This window comes from Phaenicophaeus curvirostris, chromosome 4, assembly GCF_032191515.1.
Source record: "Phaenicophaeus curvirostris isolate KB17595 chromosome 4, BPBGC_Pcur_1.0, whole genome shotgun sequence".
In the NCBI taxonomy this organism is placed as follows: Eukaryota; Metazoa; Chordata; class Aves; order Cuculiformes; family Cuculidae; genus Phaenicophaeus; species Phaenicophaeus curvirostris.
The window spans coordinates 53,311,602-53,331,018 of NC_091395.1; the positions used below are offsets into that span (position 1 = coordinate 53,311,602).

Consider the following 19,417-nt stretch of genomic DNA (forward strand, 5'->3'; position numbering starts at 1 on the left):
GGGAATGGCCTCAAGCTCTGCCAGGGGAGGTTTAGGCTGGACATTAGGAAAAAATTCTTCATAGAAAGGGTCATTGGGCACTGGAACAGGCTGCCCAGGGAGGTGGTTGTCACCTTCCCTGGAGGTGTTTAAGGCACAGGTGGACGAGGTGCTAAGGGGCATGGTTTAGTGTTTGATAGGAATGGTTGGACTCGATGATCCAGTGGGTCTCTTCCAACATGGTTATTCTGTGATTCTGTGATTCTGTGACTGGGCCTGATCACCCGGTTCTCTTGCATGTGCTTCACGATAGCCCTCAAGATCACCTGTTCCATGACTTTCCCCGGGACTGAGGTCAAACTGACAGGCCTGTAGTGCCCTGGATCCTCCCTGCGACCCTTCTTGTAGATGGGCACCACATCCCCCAGCCTCCCCTCCAGTGGAACCTCCCCAGTCTTCCAGGACAGCTGGAAGATGATGGAAAGGGGTTTGGCAAGCACAGCTTTAATACTCTTGGATGGATCCCATCCGGCCCCATAGACTTGTGGGTGTCTAGTCGGGCTAGCAAGGCTCTGACCACCTCCTCTTGGATCATGGGAGGGACTGAATGGGGACTGAGTGGGGACGTGGGCGCGCGCGCACAAGCGCGCCCCCGCGCGGCCCCTCCCCTCCCTCCGCCCCGGCCGCGCCTCGGGCGCGGCCGGGGCGGAGGGAGGGGAGGGGCCGCGCGCGGGAATCGTTTCCTGGGTAAGCGGCGCGCGCGTTTCCGGCGGAGGCGTCGGGCCGGGCTGGTTGCGGAGCGGCGGCAGGTGCGGTGGGAGGCGCGGTGCGGGGGAGGGGGGGATCCGAGCGCGGCTCCGTGCCTGAGGGGTTTTTTTTTTTCCAGGCCGGGGTCGCGAAATGGGACCGTGCGAAAAGGACGTAAACGGGGATCGCTCTTAATTCCCCGCTCGGGGATTCGGTAGGGCCCCGTGACGGCGCCGGAGCTGCTTCTGGTGGTGGCTGGAGGGAGGATGGATTCAGATAAAATGAAATGGGAAGCGGAGCGGTTTGTATTTGCGCCTCGCTGGTTGGCGGCGTTTTATAATCCTTGGCTGAGCCCCCCTGCTTGCTGAGGAGGGCGAGTGCGGTTCTGCGCTTTAAAAGCCAAGGGGAAAAATCCGCAAACCTACGCTGGCGATGGGCTGGGAGGCTTTATGCGCTGGGGATGCTGTGCAGGGTGATGGTATCTGCGGCAGGTTGTGCAGGATAACGGAGTCTGCAGAGAGATGCAGCGGGTTGCCTCCGGTCTGCTGTTCTGCCCCAGAAGCCGAGGTGCAGGTTGATAATCTGCTGTTCTGCCCTAGCAGCCCAGCTGCAGGTTGATCTGTTCTGCCCCAGAAGCCAGGATGCAGGTTGATGATCTGCTGTTCTGCCCCAGAAGCCGAGGTGCGGGTTGATAACCTGCTGTTCTGCCCCAGAAGCCAGGATGCAGGTTGATAATCCTCTGTTCTGCTCTAGCAGCCCAGCTGCACGTTAATCTGTTCTGCCTCAGAAGCCAGGATGCAGGTTGATGATCTGCTGTTCTGCCCCAGAAGCCGAGGTGCAGGTTGATCTGTTCTGCCCCAGAAGCCAGGATGCAGGTTGATGATCTGCTGTTCTGCCCCAGAAGCCGAGGTGCGGGTTGCTGCTGAGCTGCTGCAGGCTTGCTGCATCCTCTGGCTTGCCGGCGTATTTCTCCAGCTCGTTCTAGGTCTGACATGTCATCATCCTGCCATCTCATGCTCTGGTACTTTCTGAAAGCTTGAATGAGTTGTCTGTCTTCTGTTTAAGACTATTTTTTGCCTGCATAATTTGGTTTGGTTAAAATAAGTGTGCAGATGTCCTGGCACTTAAAGGGAGAGACATCCTCTTACGGTGACCTTGGGGCAAAATCTTGGCTGATTAACTTCCTTGCCTGGAACAGCTATGCTGAGTTGTGGGTATTTTTGTTCTTCCTTTAGAGTGATGAGTGTTTGATAGAATACTTTTTGGCTCGAATTTTTGGGTTTTTTCCACTTAAAGGAGACTGAGGTTTGGAGAGGACTCTGGGAGGAAGAGTGGTTTTATCATGTATTTTGAAGAATGTATGACTTGATTGTAAAAAGGAGTAAGATTCTTGGCTCCAAAGCAGTATGAGTGAACGTGCCCTTCCTGGTGAAGAAGTCATCTAAGCAGTAGATCACAACAGTTGGGGAGTCATTTCATAGGAGAGAGAGTACATGACTTGGAATCCTGGATTATTTCTTCTGGTTTTCAGTTCTACAGTTAAGTCAGGAATGGTGACAAAAATGGCTGGTTTTGGTGGGGCATTGGGTGAATGCTGCTGTGCCTTTGTGAAGGTGGGATGATGACTTCCTTAGGAAATGTCTGAGGATCCTAGAGGGGGCTGCTGCAGGATTGAAGCTGAAGAGATTTGTTACTTCAGGAGCTAACTGGGGAGGGACTTGAGTATGTGAGATTGCCTAATGTAAGGATTTATTTTAGCAGAGGCTGTGAGAAACTAAAATGAATCCTGATATTGGGTAATGAATTGATTACATCTCTGTCATCTGTCAGATGGCAGATCAATGCAGTTTGGAAGCTCTGACCTGGGATGTACAGTTGCACCTGAACAAGTCATCTGTGCTGAAGATAAACTGTACGTTCCTTTCTGCTAGAAGTTGAAGTCTCACCTTTGTTTTCTGCTGTAAGCAAGGAGCTCCACTGCTGGGAACAGCAGAGCAGGAGATGTGCTGGATGCTCTAGCTTCTTGCCAACCAAGCTGCTGGTGTCCTGTGGCCATGGAGGAAGCCAAGGCAGTGGTGGAGTGTGTTAGACCAGGACACAGGCAGACAGTGGCAGGAGGGCTGGTGAGATGGGTGGGAGCTCCCAGGAAGTGTTAGACTCTGGTCCTCTCACCCATGTGGGTCAGATGCAGAGGGGCTGGGGAAAAGAAATGCCAATTTTTCTGGAGGAGACAGGAAAGCCTGGCTTGTTTAGCTTAGCAAATGAGGCCTGAGAGGTTATATGGTTGCAATCTGCCGTGCTGCAGGGATATAAACACTAGAAAGGGAGAGGAGCTGTTTAAGCTAAAGAACAATTTTTGCACAAGAATAAACAGGTATAAATGGCATGAGTAAACTCAAGCTGGAATTCAGACAGTTTCTTCCCTAAATGAAGTTAGGCTCTAGAATGACCTTCAAATGGGAGATGTGGGAGCAAGCCGCCTCATGGTCTCTTGAGGATATACTGAGGAAGTTTATATCCTGTGCTTGACTATGGCAGTGGGAGATGAGGCTTAGCGACTCGGGAAGACTGTTTCTGTATGTCCAAGTTAACTGAATATAGATTTTCTGTGCTAGTGTTTCTTTTAAAATCCAGCATATATAAAACCGGCATAAAAATAAAATGCTTGCTTTACAGTTTGTATCACTACTTAGAAAGTGTTTGATGTGCTTAATGCCATTTTCTGAAATGTTTTGCAATTCAGTATTTTTCCCCCTCCAAAAATAATAAGTCTTGGCTTACAGTTGCATCTAGTTGTGCAGAAATTGCTTTTCCTTAAGTCAAAAACTCTGCAGATGTTAGAGTGTAAGTTGTTTGAGCTTATTATCCTTCAGGTGAGAAAGTAGACTGCAGAAACTCTTTTTTTTCTTTCTATTGAAGAAATGCACAAATCCTCTCAAAACACGAGTTTTGGGGGTGACAGTACAGCAGACCCAGATAATGCACCAGTGCTCCAAACTGTGCTGTGACTGGAGGACTGGAATAAAGGAAGTTTAAGGCAAATTTGAAAACAAGCCTTGTTGAGCTGGTTGTGCGTGGAGCTGGTTGTGCATGGGATTTGTCTCATTTGCTGTTTTGCAGAACAGCCGAGAGTTATCTGGTGTGGTGGTTGCAGTAGTTGGACTTGTATCAAAATCTGTAGTTGGTTGTAAAAATATTGTATGTGCAACACAGAATACGATGAGCTGTGGATGCTATGTAATGTATCCTATGGCTAACTGATTGCTTCTAGGAGATGTAATAAGTACAGAAATGAAAGAGCAGGTGTGATGGGCCAGACCATCATCTCTGGGTTCATCTGTGTAGCCCCGTATGCCACACGGTGCTGGAGCAAGTGGTGGTTGGTTTCACCTCCAGGCAGCGCCCTGGGGATGCCTCTAAGTGCATCTGCATTGTTTCTTTGCCCTGTAACAGAAAGCTTCCTCTTGCCACCAGGAGACATGAGGAACTCTTGCAGGCTGACTTATGCTGTGGGCTAATCTGTCATCTGCTGAAATCAAATGTGAGAAATTTAATCACGGAGAGGTGAAAATAGGTGCGCTTATGATATGCTTCATTGACTCTGTGACTCACATCCTTTTTGCAGGGAAAAAGACCACTTTGGGACATGTGCATCTAATGCATTAGGCTTCAGTTCCTCTTCTGGCTCCTCCAAAGCTTCTTCCTGTGTACATGGGTGTTTTGTTGATTTATAGCTTTCCTGTCTGCCACCCTACGAAAGAATGGAATCTGAAAGAATGGAATCTTCCTGCCAACCTCTTCCCATCCCTGTCTGAGCTGGCCACAGCTCCGTAGGCTAATGGGCTTCAGACTCTGTGGGCAGGATCCCAGCACCTCTGTGCCTGTTTTTCTTTCCTTCTGTCATTACAGGTCTGGGTAGAGGACTGAATGCTGCTGTCACCAAAGCTTTAAAGAGCAGAGGGTGCTGTAGGGATGCTCTGAGTAGTGTCCTGCTTTAGTTTCCTATTTTTTTTTAACCCTTCACACTCAACTTGCTGCCTTTTTGATCTGTTGTCTTCTGCAACCTTTTTATTCCTCCCCCCCCCTTTTTTTTTTTCCTCTCTCCTTGTAAGTAGATGCCCAAAGAAAAATAATAGCAGGGTGACCTTATTCAAAAACCTTCTCTGCAGATGCTTTCAGAGCCTCTGGCTGTTCTCAGCTTGGGGTTGTCAGAGCTTGGTGTAACCTTTACCCATTTTAAAATATACGGTAGCTTTTGGTTCCAAATGCTTGTCTGGCCTGCCTGTGGCTCTGTGGGACCTCATTGCAGCCTCTAGGGCCTTTAACCAGGAGGGCTGCTTGTCTCTGGGTCTGCTTCTGGCTGTTTAGAGTTCCTTCCTGCTTGTTCTCAGCTGGCTTCCTTCATTTGGCAGCTCTTTGCTCTTGTGTGGCAGAGATGGTTAGCGATTCTGCATTATGACACTCATGATTTCCACTCTTTTTCATCAACCTGGCTTTTGGCCTGTCTTAAGTGTTGCCTAGTCAGATATTCTTTGTATGGAAGCTATTCCTGACTGTGAGCATCCCTTTCCAGGAGTCTATCCCAGTTCTACGTGTCCCTTTTAAGATGGCAGGGTCAGGGGTGTATACAGTTTTCAACCTGTAGGTGAGCTTTGTGGCTACACAGTAGCATAGCCATGCTTTGTTTTCTTACATAATGATTTGTAATGTTTGATTTACTTTTTGGACTCCTAGTGAGTTAATTTCATGAGTCTGTGAAATGGTAATGTCAGGATGTTGCTCAGGAGTATGGTCAGTTTGGAATCCCTCAGTTACGTATAGCCATGGTTGTGTCTTTCCTATGTACATCTTATGCTTCTTGTGTTTATTTGCATTAGATTTCCTCTGCAGTGTTATTGACTTGGTCTCTGAGGATTGTGTGGAATTCCTCACATCCTGGCCTTGCTACCACAATACTTTTTTTTTTTTTTTTTAGACAGCAGACTTCCTCAGCTTGCTGCTCATTCCTCTTTCTTTGTCTCACGTGAATGTGTCAAATGGCCAGTTTGAGCACAGGTATCTGCCAGAGTTCATTGGTAACTTCTGTTTGCTTCAAGAAGAGACTCTTACCCTTCTTGCCCTGATTCTATTTTTCAGTCATTTGTCTTTCCACATAGGACCTTTCCTCTTAACCTCTGTCTGCCTGGTTTCCTTAAGAAAGCCCTTAGTTTTTGGTAAGTGACTTGGTTGAAGTCGTTTTGAAAATTTGGATAGGTCAGAATAAACGGATGTACTTTGTCCAGTTTGGCACCTTTAAAGAACTTGGAGAGGTTTGTTAGGCAGGGTTTCTCTCCACACAAACCACACTAAATGTACTCCAGCAGACTGTTTATCTAGGTGGCAAAATTCTCTCCTCTTATCATTAGCATCAGTTGAGTTAATTATTAGCCCAGTTGAGGTGTTAGGCTTTGCAGCTCTGTATTTCCCTGGGTCCCTACTGAGATTGTCGTCTCTATTGCCACTTTCCATTCATCTTCTGCAAAGGGTGTTTCAAGTCGGAGGTTGTAGAGCTCTGTCGGAAGAATTTGACTGAAGCATTGCAGAGAGTGCCCTGGGATTACTAATGGACACCGGGTTACCTTTACCTTGCCTGAGAGGTCCTGGTTGCGTTAACCTGTCACCAAGGGAACAAGGGCAGACCCTACAGCGAGGTGACTGGAAATGGATGTAGGGGCCTGCCCTGACAAAGACAGTGAGCGCTTTGCCCCCATCACCTGCAGGATGATGACTAGACCTTATGTGATGGGATTTTTATGCTTTAGAAAGATTAAACTTGATTTAGCTGAAGATCTAAGGTGAACCTTCAAGTTCTGTCTCTTGCTGTCAAATGCATTTTCTTTGTGTAACTAAAATGTACTGAGCTTCTGTCTCCCCTGAAAATGTGGTATTTGTTTGGGTAAGCATTTAGATAGTGATTTTTACTGCTGAACAAACTTTGCATCTGTGTATAACACTGATTAGTGCCTTTTAAAGTGGTCTGCATGACAATTAAGATGATTAACTAGATGCAGATTTCTGCCTCTATTAGTAGTCTGCCTGGATTTGATACTGAGCACTGATCTGGGATGAATGAAGTCAGATGCAGCTTACTCTAGGATATTCATGAATGTGAGGTACTAACTTGAGAAGCAGTGCATTAAGAGTAGCAATATGTGATAGAGGAAGGTTTGCTGCAAAATAAAGCATGTAAATTTTTGCTTTTGATCTTAATAGGGGATAGCCAGTGTCTGTATTTCTGGTTTGTTTTACCTTATGAATAGCACTGCTGCTCTCAAATACTTTAGGCAAACTCCTGGCAGACTTATATTTGACAGTTTAATCTTTTGGACTTCCCAACTTAGAAGCCTCTGCTAAAACCTCAGTGGTGTACTTCTATAGCTATGCTAAAGTAGAGTTTTAACACGCTGATTTAGTCGTCTAGTTCTTACTGTTTGGCTGTCTTTTTCTTCTGTAGAAATTAATAGAAGTCTTTCTCTTTGTCTTCCTTGATGATTATATGGCACCCCACATATTATATCCTATCAGACAAGCATCATCTCTCCCTGTCTTGGGAAAACCCTTCTGGCAGCACTAAACATGCTTTGCTATGATACACTTTAAAGCACTTTTTCAGTGTGTTTAATTATTTTGTTGAAGGTTGTCATTTTAGTGCAGGTGCAGTTTAATTTTCAAAGACACAAATGGGAATATTTCTAAACTACCGCTGCAGATTACAAGTGTAGAATATGTGTTTAAAAAATACACTTTGGGTATTTTGGGTTCTGAAATGTGGTTTGTGCGCAATTCCATTAGTCACAGAACTGATCAGTCACAGACCCATTTTTTTATGATGTCTGTAAACTGTTGTGGAGGGAGGTTTCCTCATACAGTTGTGTGTAAAATGCAGATTCCTAAGAGAGGGAAGCTAGCAGGCACTAAATGTTCCCTGCCTTTATGAATAAACTTGTTTGAGCAGAAGAAACTAAGCTTTACATATTTTATCATTGTCTGTTTGTAGAAATATGTCATTCCTTTGCAGCGTTCTTGGGGTAGAAAACCCTCCAAACACTTACTAAATTAAAATAATTTGGGGTGACTAATATTGGCACAAATTAGTTAAGCCTTTGTCAGGAACCTCGTAAGTGTACTTTCTCAGGTGAGTTGGATGGAGATGCTGCAAGGTGCTTACTGGCCAGCTGCCTAATTCAGAAAACAAAGAGCTTGACATAAAGCCATCCCATGCGTTAAGCATAGAATTTTGTTATAAGAAACTGGAAACAGTAGTTTGGGGAAATATGACAATTAATGAATTGCTCCTGGGTTTGCATTTGCCTTGTTAATTCTATTTGCAAAGAGGATTATTGTTAGGAAGGGATGTTTCTTAGCAAGGTATTCAATTGTGTGGCTGTGAAGGAAGATCTGCAAAGAACCAGCATGAAAGATGAAAGAGAATTATAAGAAAGAGGGTTGTTCTCACACGGATAATTCGGTGCCTACTTGGTTAAATTGGAGTTGAAATGCAGCATAATGAAAAAAATCTTTAATTAGGTTGTTTAAACGATTTGAAGATGCATACATACAGGGCACAGTCTACAAATTTATGGAAAGATTCATCTGAAAGTAAATACAATAAGGAACGTGGACATTCGTGCTACGTGTGGTACTAAGGAAACTCCCAGCACTAAGTGATGACTTTGTCTTGAAAGCATCCTGCGTGCCTTGTATGTGAGCAGGAGAAGAAGCATCTCCATGTTTTCCTGATACCCATTTGGGTGTAGAATGGTGCTCTTTGGGGAGTGTGTGGTCTCACCGGGCCAGGCACCCTGATGGAGCTGCATGCCGAGGGTGTCCCACAGTTTTGGCATGGAAAACCTATTTGCCTGGGAAATGGCTGGTGCCGTATGCGTGCAGTGGTAGTGCTGGTCAGCAGAAAGAATCACAAGGGTAGAATACGAGGATGGAGTTCAGTTTTGGTAACTAACACAATGCTGTGAAGTATTTCAAAGGAAAGGAAAAAAATTATGCAAATATATTTGCTGTTTTGTTTTGGTTTTTTTTTTTTCTCTTCTCTTGAATGTTTAAGTGGCCATTTTTCCTGGATGTGTAAAATTGTTTTCCTTTGACAAAGGAAAATGTAGGGAATGGGCAACAAGCAAAGCTTGCATTGCCGTACCGCAGACGTTTTAGGTCTGTTTTAATGCCTAAAGGCATCTGGAATGAAGCCCTGCTGCTGCCATAGAGGAAGTCCAGTGCTGCAGTGATGGAATGGGTACCTGGGAGGCAAGAGGGGTGGTGTGGAGCTGATATGGCTTGGAGAAAGAAATGGAGTTGTGTTAGTGGAGGGACTGTACCACAGCATTAGCCTCTGTGCTTGCTTTGCCTCCTTCCTCTTCTTGCTGCAGGTGTGCCCTCTCCTCTGTCTTGCTGCGGAGACTTGCATACACCAGAGCTTGCCACCCATAACAGCCCTATACTGCTTCACTCTTGTGGCTGAAGGAGCGTGCTGTGGTCTGGAAGAGGACTGTTTTCCCCATTGGAAGCTGTGCTGCCCTTGCACAAGGCCAAGCTTTCTAGCTACAAAGGACTGGGGAGGTGTGGGGTGCATCACCAGTCTGCTCCTTCCTTTTGCTGTCACAGGAGCAGGGCATTGCTGGGTATCCTGAGGCTGTGAAGCCTTTTAAGAATGTTGATAGATTAAAACTTAATCTCAATATACAATTTCACAAGGTAGCAGCGCACAGCGGGCATGTGCTTGTGTAAAATGCCAATACCCCACCCTGATTTTCTGTTAATCTAGGCTAACAAAATGGCATCGTATTCACTGCTACTTACTGTTAAATTTTATTATGGTGTGAGATTCCTAGAAGAAATAGAAATGTTAGAAAAAAAATCTTTACGTTTTATCCCGATACTTTTTTTTCCAAAATTATAGATGTAAAAAATCAATTTAAAAATATAACAGAAATGGAATATATGCTGGTAGATAAAGAGAATAGGAAAAGTTATAAAGGTAGTGTCACTTGAGTTTGAAAGATACTGAGAACTGCCTGCTTGGGAAATAACTAACTCATATTTTATAGTCCTTTGGGAGCCTACTTGCCTCCTCCTTCCCCACCCGGTTTTTTTCCCCATCGTACTTAGCAAAACAGTGAAACAACAGGAGGACCATAAGAAAAGGGAGTGGCTGAACTAAAATCTGTGTATGAAGAGCTACATGTATTCAGGCAAGTAAGGTTTTTTTGGTTGTTGTTTTTTAGGAGCTTGAGGTTTGTTCGATTAAGAAATTAGCAAATATAAGAAAGGTGTTTGATACTTGTGTATTTGAAAGGAGAAGCATTAAAAAAGAAGAATGTTTTTAACTGCTTGATCTTTGCTTCTCAGAAATGTTTGAGATTGTTAGATAAGTTTGTAGGTTGGTAAGATGACTACTCAGGGATACTGAAATAGCTTGATGACAAAGCAGTATTGGCTTTAAACATGTGCTGTTATTTAAGCACATGCAAAAGCTGCTAGCAAACCATGCCTAACTATATAAATGTGTTTTAATCTTATTTTTATAAGCTTTGCATGCTGTTACATCAGCATTTTTCTAACTGCCTTTTTTGCCAATTCTTAAGTTATCTAAACTTTTTCAGGAAAATATCCTGTATGTTACTCTTTGATGCAAGTATGGATCTAAACTTGGGTAAAAATAATGGTCCTATATATACCAAAATATAGGAAGCTCTCTGGTAGAGGTATGTGGGCATTTAGGGACCAGTAAGTCTTCTTTTGAAAAACCAATGCAGATGTGTCATGATGGGATAAAGATGGTGCTGTTAGTCAGGGAAACTGCATAAGTGGTCCCTGGGAAATGTTTTTGTAGCCTTACAGCATGTTGATATCATGATGCCCTTGCCCTAATGTGTAATTTTAATGGAACACTACAGAAAGCTCAGGTATTCTCAGTGAGGGATCTGTGTGGGGACAGGGAATCAAGAGGGATGACTGGGAACCTCCCAGGGATGTCAGTGAGGCTTGATGCGGGGCAAGTCCTGGAGCGATGACACCCCCCCAAGCATCCTTAAAGGTTTGTACCTCAGGTAGGAGTCGTGTTTCCGTTGTTTCCTAGCCTGCTTTGGGCTGAAAATCTGCCAGCGCTACTGCATGCTGGTTCTGAAATACAGTCTCCATGATCTGTTGTTGTCCAGTTTTGTATAGCAACAGATGCAGTGGTGTGATGTGGTTTTACTTATTCATTTTAGGGCTGAAAAAGAGGGACAATTCAATGATTCCCTAGTCCAGCCAGCAAATCAGAAGGCCATACTCTTTCTCCTTTCTCCTTTCTGATACGTGTACTCACGTTGCAGTGGTGGGAATGCCTGGCAGACAGGATATGGCAAGGTACATCCCTAAATTTGCAATAAACCTTAGTGGCAAGAACTCTGTGAAAGTGTTTCCCTGGTAGCAGTGGCTGCGGTGACACTGGGAACCCCAGAGACATGGCAGCTGAGAGAGCTGCATCTTTCCTTGCCTTGAAGTAACCCAGAGGCTTACTAAGCAGACCTACCCTCTCAGTCTCTGAGGAGGCATAGGAGTCAGTGGCTGGCTGCTTGCCACCCTGCAGCACAGCACTTCAGTCCACTGCTGTTAAACCAGCAGGTTAGGAGTGCTAGTTGGGCAGAAAACATTGTGGGATTTATCCAAAGTAAATAGCTAATTTTATATGGGTGAGGCTGAAATTCTTCAGCTGTGCTTCATTTCATGGCAGAAGACAAACCTACCTTCCTTACGATGCTTGTCCAAGTTTTTGTGCATGTGCAAGGGAGAATGATTATTTTCCTAAATTTAAAACTTTCGAGTTCTTATGGGTGTCTAGATCTATACCACTTTGAAAACTTGCTTGAAGACAGATAACCCAAACTTCTCTGAATCTTCCCCAAAAGGTTCCCATTGAGACATCTGTTTGGTTCCTTTCCTTCTGCTCTGTGCTTCTGCATGATCTTTGAAGTGTAAATATAGAGGAAGAAAAAAATAACTCTCAATCTGGTTGACAGTATTCCAGCTTGCACTAGGACTTAAATTAAGAAATATGAGCTTCTGCTATAAATAAAAAATTTGAGTTTGTAACCCCTTAATTTTTGGCCTGATAAATTGTATTGCTCCAGGAAAGCTGTTAAGGTTCATCTCTCTAAATCCTGAGGATGTTTTAAATCTGTGGATTATTTAAGTAATGCATGTGCCAAGGTTTAAAATAAGACTGCTAACCCACACAACATGCTGGTGGTAAAACCAGGAGTGGACAGCGTGGAGCTGATTCAGGAGATTCCAAGTGACTGATCCAACCTCAGACCCAGGTGGTGTTTAGCTTTAGCTTCTACTGCCTCTTTTGCTTTTGCTGCTGTACAGAGATGGAAAATTCATGAGATGCTGATGATTAGTATCATTAGTTCTCTCAAACTAACTGGGTGGATGCTAGTTGCACAGCGGCATTGGGCTCTTGTCAGGTTTTCTTGCTTGATGTGTGGTATTAGCATGTCCTGAGTTGTCTGTGCTGCTGAATTGCGTGTTTGAGAATGTCCTCAAGCAGCAAACTGGACTTTCCGTATTTTGGGGTTACTCTTTGAACTGACGTTGCAAGCCAGTGTTTTTGGCACAGGTAAATGGAATTTGCTTTTAAGGCAGGATGTGAAGCCTCCTTGCAGAAGGTGAGCTCAAAAGGAGGTGTTGAAATTCTAGATCGATCCATCATGGTAGAGGGTTAAGCTGAAGTTGTGTGGATTTCAAAAACTGCCAGAGGAGATGGACTGGGGAGAGTGATGGTCATATCCTATGATTCCAAAATGAAGATACTAATGCTCCTAAAGGCTGGTTGAGGAAAGTTACTTGCCAGAGGGCTCAGGTGAAGACAGAAGCCAGCACATAAATTGATGAAGAGGAATTCTAATTACACAGAGGATTTAGATGATGAAACAGGCTGCAAATTGCAGCAGTAAAATAAGCCTAAATCACTTGCACAGAATTAGGCACTGATCTTGAAATAAAACTCCCCTGTGGAGCAATATAGAGCCACTGAAAAATGTTTTCTGTACTTATTTCTTCTCTCCCCTTGTCCTTTTTAATGACAGGCCTAGGTTTATCCTGAAAGATTCTACAAGTATATGAATTTTAAAATAAACATGTTTTGTTTTACAGAAACTGAAGTTTGGCTCTTGGAGTTTCACACACAAGCTGTGCTTCTTTGCATTTTCTTGTCCTTCCCTAATGTAGTATTGTCTGTAACTTTTTTATTTCTAATTCAGAAGTTTAAGCTAATTGAAGTGCTTTCACAGCACAACAGGAAGTTTTAAAAGGCCTTGAGAGACCCTGTGCAAAGCTTGTCAAATGGCCACAGCTGACTGTTAAAAATGCATGATTAAAAACTAGTTTTTTCCAAGAGGTCATCAGCTGAATGTGGCAGGCTTGTGGATGTGCCATGTTTCTGCCTCTCTTAGAAGCTGTGGGTGAAAGAACCTTTTCTTCTGAGCAGCGCAGTGCACACATGAACGCCTGGCTTTTCTGAGGGGCTAATACAATCTGAGGTGGGAAGTATCTGCACACCATATGGAAAGCAGTATTAAAATTATTAGTGCTTTTGAAATTGATTTTTTTTATAGTTGTTAGCCATAACTAAAAAGCACCAGAGTATCTTAAGCTCAACAAAATGGTTAAAGTTTAAGCAACACAGTTCCTTTCAATGACCTTCTGTTGCAGAGAGTCTTTTGGCTCTCAAGGTCAGAGTAAGGCAGCTGGAGCAGATTGGTTTAATTGAGTGTCTACTTAAGACTGACAAGAAGCAAAGCACTACAGTGAAGTAACAGTGTGGGTTTGGTCCCCTCTGATGGGGAGCAGGTATTAAAAAAAAGAAAAAAAAAAAAAAGACAACTCTGTTGAGAAATCTAGCTAGTGCTGTTAAGAGGCACCAAAGATGGTTTCTGAAATTGAACTGTTATTGTGGAAAGGCAACTCATTGTAAGAATTGAAATTGAGAAACTTGCTTTCTTGCTTCTGAACAGGAGTAGTCTTGGGAGACTTTTGCGTGCCTGTTTCTTTTGTATGCTCACTGCTGTTTCATGGTATATCTTCTGTTTTAAGGAAAAGGTTGTTTTAAACAGGAAAATTGTTGAAGAGTAAAGTATTTATAATGTCAGCATGGGGTTGACAGCTTTTAGTTAGGTGCCTTAAGTACAATGTTAAGAAATATCATGACAAGAGGAATTTTTAGATCTGCCGGTTTCCCTGTTATCACATGGATTTCTCCGCGTTAGTCTAAATTTTGATAATTGTTTCCCTGACCCAGTTACTCTTTTTATGCTGTCCTTTCCACACCAAGTCAGACAAGCATAAACATTTAACGTGTATTAGAAATGAGAAGTTTTGTCTTCAGAAATGAATCACAGGCCACTGTGGAAGGAGAAAAGGAGAACAGCAAGTTTGTCTTGGTGACTTTTTACCTGCATCCTAAATGAAATTGTGTAGGTAGATGCTGTGTTTAGGTCCTGCTGCTGTGGTGGGTTTTACACTGTCCTCAAGTTGGCCCTGAAGAAAGCTTCATCACTTTCATGCTGTATTATAGCAATCGTGGTCACCTTGCTCAGAGGTGTGACCTACTATAATAAAAGCTTATGGGGACCAAGCAACTCTCAGAACTGGAGAAGTGCAGAAATGGACTTGGGCATGGGCCAGCTGAGGTCAGAGCTGCACAGATGTCTGCCTGTTTTCCTCAGCTCCCTTGTCTCTTAAGGTACCTCAGATTATCGCGAGGGAGTTGGCATGTGATGCTAGACTCCCTGGCCTCATGGTTGAAGTCATGCTTTTCTCTGATGAAGAGGTGTCCTCCCTTAGGTGAGACCAAGGCTGGCTTTATGTCTGAGGAAATCCTGCATGAGCGGCACAGAGAACAGACAATGTGGTGGGAGTATCCCTGCAAAATACAGATTGCAAGATGTAAATTTCTTTAACTGTATTAATCTTTTGAACTGAAAACTTGGGATGTTAGCAATTACGTTGTTGCCAGAGGAGGCCTGTTGATGCCACCATCCAGGCAAGCAGCACGTTTTGGATTTTACTCCTGTGAGGTGATGACTGACACCTATGGCCACATTGTGAGGGCAGAAAAAGGTAAGGTATTTCGATGAAACTTTTGCTAGGTGTGTTTCAGCTGGGGTGCCTGGCCTTTGGGTCATGGGAGTCTGCATCTTGTTTCCTACCATGGGTCTCTGGTGCCCCTTCTGAATCAAAAGGTTTGTCATCCCAAAGTGCCATAAAAAGAAAGGTGATAAATGAGATGTTTCTAGTTGTTGACTTTCACCCCACAACCTCCAATTGAAAATGAGTGTTTTTTTAATGAGAAATTATTACCATGTTTGTTTTCTGAGCAGGGCCATTGGCGATAAAACCACTTGTCAATTCTCTTTTTTGCAGGATAAAAAATGGAGCTGGGAATGGTGATAAGTATTCCAGACTCTTCCAGTTGCCTTTATCAGAAGAGATCTGTTTGCCTGAATGTTCACTGGTTGTTGTTACCGTTTAGGTCCTTCTGTCTTTTTCTCTAGAAGAAACAAATCTTACTTTCAGCCTGCATCCTGATTCTGTGAAAATTGGTAATTGCTTTTCTGTTTCATTAGGCTGTGACCAGTCACCAGATTTGGAATCATATTATTATTATTAAGGAGCTCTGGCACATCACATGTGTGATGTGCCCTGGCTGTGTGCCACGCTTCTGAGCGGTATGAAAGGGATGTTGCACACTGCCTGGGCTTCCCAGCAGGTGCAGTGAGAATAACACTTGGGATTTTTTTTTGAGTGGCTGCTGTTAAGATGTTAAGACTGGCATGTGTATGGAAGTCTTCAGCATACAGAGCATTGATTGCTGCTCCAAATGCATTTGGAATATATAACCAGTAGAGCTTTACTCCACTGAATGCGTTTTCATGCTATCAAATGTCAGCATTGGCTTAAATTTTGGTGGCTTGATTTCCTGCCAGTGACCCTTTGTACAAACATACTCTTGTGTGACTTGGGACAGCTGTGTGGGATTGCTGAGGAAAAGCACTGTGTGCCATTAGCTGAGCTAGAAGATCTCGCGTGTCCCTTCCCTGGCACGGTGCAGTTTAACACCTCCTCCCAAGGCTTGCGGCACAGTTGCACTTCCCTGCAGTTAGTCGCTTGGCTAATTCCTGGCGTTGGTGTGTGCTGGTGTTAGTTACAGGGATAGGAACGCCATTGCTCTGGATTAGGTATTGTATAAAGAAGAGAAGTTAACAGATATGTTTTGTTAAGAAAAATGTTTGTTTTCTTTGGATTGTTTTTCTAATTTCGTAAACTTCGAATTTCTGTTTCTTAGCAGACTGCTACTTCTTGGAGTAAGTGAACCAGAAGCTGTAGGAAAAGCTTTTATATTCTTAGGTGACTAAGCGTGTTGTTTATTCTCCACATACGCATCAGCCCTGTTTGTAGTGAAAGTGAACTAACTTCATGGGGTTTTGGGTGGATTTTATTGAAACAGATTTTAAACTGCTGCCCTGAGCCCTGTGTTTTGATTCTTTGCATATTTCTTGGGTTTGGTTCTAATAGAATACGAGCATGTGCAAAAGCTATTTGTTTTCATAAATGGTAACAGCCCTGGTATGTTTGGAGCACAGTGTTGTGTGTTTACAGAAGAGTCAGTCTTTCAATATGTGAAGTTTTAAAACAAATGTTAAAGGAAAGAGTAATTTTAAAACCATGACTAGAAAATGGGACAAAAGGCAGCATAAGTTTATCTGTAGGAGGACTGTGCTAGAGGAAATGACCTCTCTTTTTCCCATCTTAAAATGTGAGTTAGAATAAATATATTAATTTTAACTGGTCTTTAATAAAACACTTATTATGGCATAAATTAGGAAGCTCTAAACTAGAGGAATGGAGCTTTAGAGTTGCAAAGCAGTTAAAAGTCTGGGAAATAATAGAAGAGCAATGGAGACCCATAGGCTGGGGAGGACTAGTAATTGGATTTTGCCACAAAAATTTTGGCAACCAGAAGTTAAGAATGTGCAGAAGACAAGATAATCTTGCCAGTATTAAATAGGATGTTGTAGACACAGAGATGTATCAAGCCATTATATAGTGTACTGTAGAAATCTTATATAGGAGGAAATGAATCATTTTGATAAAAGAAGTGAGAAGAAAAATTCTAAACCAAAGTTGCTATAAGACGACTCCTTGTTCTAAACATGTGGATTGTCTTTGCCCCAAGCAGTACCCAGAATTTTGCGGGGAGATGCTCTGTGATTTCTTGTCTCATTTTCTCTGGTCTTTTGCAGTTTCCTTTCCAGCTCTCCCGCAGCTTACCTTTTTTTTTTTTTTTAAATCACGCTTTCTCTTTCTGGAGACATACAGTACTCTTCTTTGTGTTTATAGGTCTGGAAAATCTAATCGAAATGAGACTTTGCTTGTTGTCTTTGGAAGTGGCACTAAGAATGACTAGACTTGATTTCTCAGCCTGGGAAATTGGAAAAATGTTCTATAGTGTGTGGGCTTTGGGCTGCTTCTGGCTGTGCAGTTTCCCAGGCTGTGGATGCAGCTTCCTATCTGGCCTCTCAGATTGAACCAGGAGGTGGATTCAAAAAGTGTTGGCTGAGTTTTAATTTTTTCTCTGTTTGTTGCAAAGGCTTTGGCAAGGGCTTTACTGCATACATAATTATAATAACAGTGCATTAAATGCAGAAGGTTGCATAATATGTTTCTATTTATTGAACTGTATCATTACCTGAATTCAGCTCCTAGCAAGGTTATATATAACCTGGAACCCTCAGGTTTGTGGCTTATTTTGTGTTTTATAGTTGTTGTGCCTAAAAATACGAAACACCATCTCCCCTCCATAATTTTTTAAATGTCAGTGTTGTCCTACTGTGGGTAAGTGATCATATCTTTGAATGTCGTGCAGGGGAAGGGTGAGCAGTCCTAGAAGCAGTGTTTGGAGTTATCTGCTTCCAACCTTCCCCAGCTTCTGGCAGGTAAGTTAGGAGCTGCCTATTCCATAAGACATACGGACAGGGAATGATGATCCAAGTAGTGTCTGTTCTTGTTCCTTGTAGACCTGTGAAGCAAATGAAGGTGGCTCGGTAAGGTAGACAGGGAAGATATCAGAGCAAGGATGAGGAATGGGCTCCCTAAATACTTTACTGTATATAAAATCTTCATGGCAGCAATTTGAGATTTTATATATAAAATCATTGGTGAAACTTTTCATTCAAGTGATAAGCTGTGTCCTGTGCTAGTCAGTTAGGAAATACGGGTTTTTTTTCCTAAAGGAAGGTGTTTGTCACCCTTGTTAATGATGTGTGGTATGCTGTTTCTAACTATCCCATTGGAATTGGGGCAAGTAAGGTAACAGTGACTGTGACTGTTGGGTTGCTTATGGTCAGGTCATAAATATGGCACTGTTTGTGCCCCTCACTGACAAAAGTAGGGCCTGAATCACGTTTCAAAGGCATGTCATTTTGTTCATATGAATTTATGCCTTCTTCCTCCCCAAATACTACAGTGTCTTGACATAGAGTCATTTACATCCTGAAGAGCACAAGCCAGTGACAGCTTCACTTTTGCTTGAAGTATTTGGCTCTCAACTGGTTTGGCTTTAGGCTAACAGGGTCTAAGAACCAGCCAAGCTGGAGTGTGTTTTTGATGTTCTTTCCTGGCAGACAGTGCGATCTTTGTAGTTTCAAGATATTGTTTTTCAGATCTGCAATTTTAGTCCTGACGGTTCTTTAAAATTGATATATGTTCAAAACCCAAGAGAAACTACTTGTCTTGACAAGAGGAAACTGGAGACTGAATTAAACTGGTGAAATATCAAGGTCAAGCTATTACTTAGTTGAAAACATTTGCTCTTGACAGGCAGCATGTCTTTATAGCAAGAATATAATTCTTGTTATAAAGATGCTGCAAAACATGAGGCAGAACTACCCAAAGCTAAAGATTTATTGAATTTGCAAACAGGCTGCAGTATATTGAGAAGGAGGGTAGCTGTGTTTGGACTCAGAAGTGTTCAGGAATTGCTTACTGACTTTAATGGGTCTGATACACAGCAGCATTTAGAAAATGCATGGCTTTATGTTAAAGGCAGGAGCACAGCAATGGAAGATTACTTATGGATTTTGTCCTTGATGAAATAGGGGTAGAGGCAGGGAGGCTGTGGCGCAGAGTAGAGGAGGCGTGAGCACATGTACTGTTTGGCCCTATTTCAGTCTGCTGTGGTGGGTTGAGCCGTAAACATCTCTCTTCTATCTCCCTTTTTGAATTTTGCTCCCTGACGAGAAAAACAAACTTGCACTGTTATTTGAGGTTTTTCTGTACAGACAAACCTTTTGACTGCAATCTGGGGAAGAACATGTCCCTCCCCCATGAGTAACCTGTAGTAGCATTGCTCATGTCCTCGCGTGACCAGAAATACAGAGAAAGATTAATAAAACCTTCCCTGCTGTACTTTTTCTTCCAGGCTCGAATGGATGAGAGAGTTCAGTGTGGCTGATAAGTTCTGATTTTTTAAAAAATAATTAAAGGTTGCTGTTAAACTATCTTAATTTTCTTTTTAAACCCTCTGATTGTGTTAAACTGCCTGACTTTAGTGGTTTTATCATTGTTTAGGGAAGCATTTTATTTAGAAAAACAC

At 43.0% G+C, this 19,417-nt stretch overlaps 1 protein-coding gene across 7 annotated transcripts in view; it reads left to right on the forward strand.

Annotated features, from left to right (window-relative positions):
- Positions 1-708: 708 nt before the first annotated feature.
- Positions 709-19,417, forward strand: part of APBB2 (amyloid beta precursor protein binding family B member 2) — a 192,994-nt gene continuing 174,285 nt past the window's right edge. For 4 of the 7 annotated variants that reach the window (XM_069856137.1, XM_069856143.1, XM_069856136.1 and 1 more), the window contains exon 1: positions 711-726. The gene's annotated coding sequence lies outside the window, so the exon portion shown is untranslated. Of the gene's footprint in view, positions 727-2,595; positions 2,639-19,417 lie in introns of those variants that run through there. The other 3 variants (XM_069856132.1, XM_069856135.1, XM_069856134.1) reach the window with 2 other exon arrangements.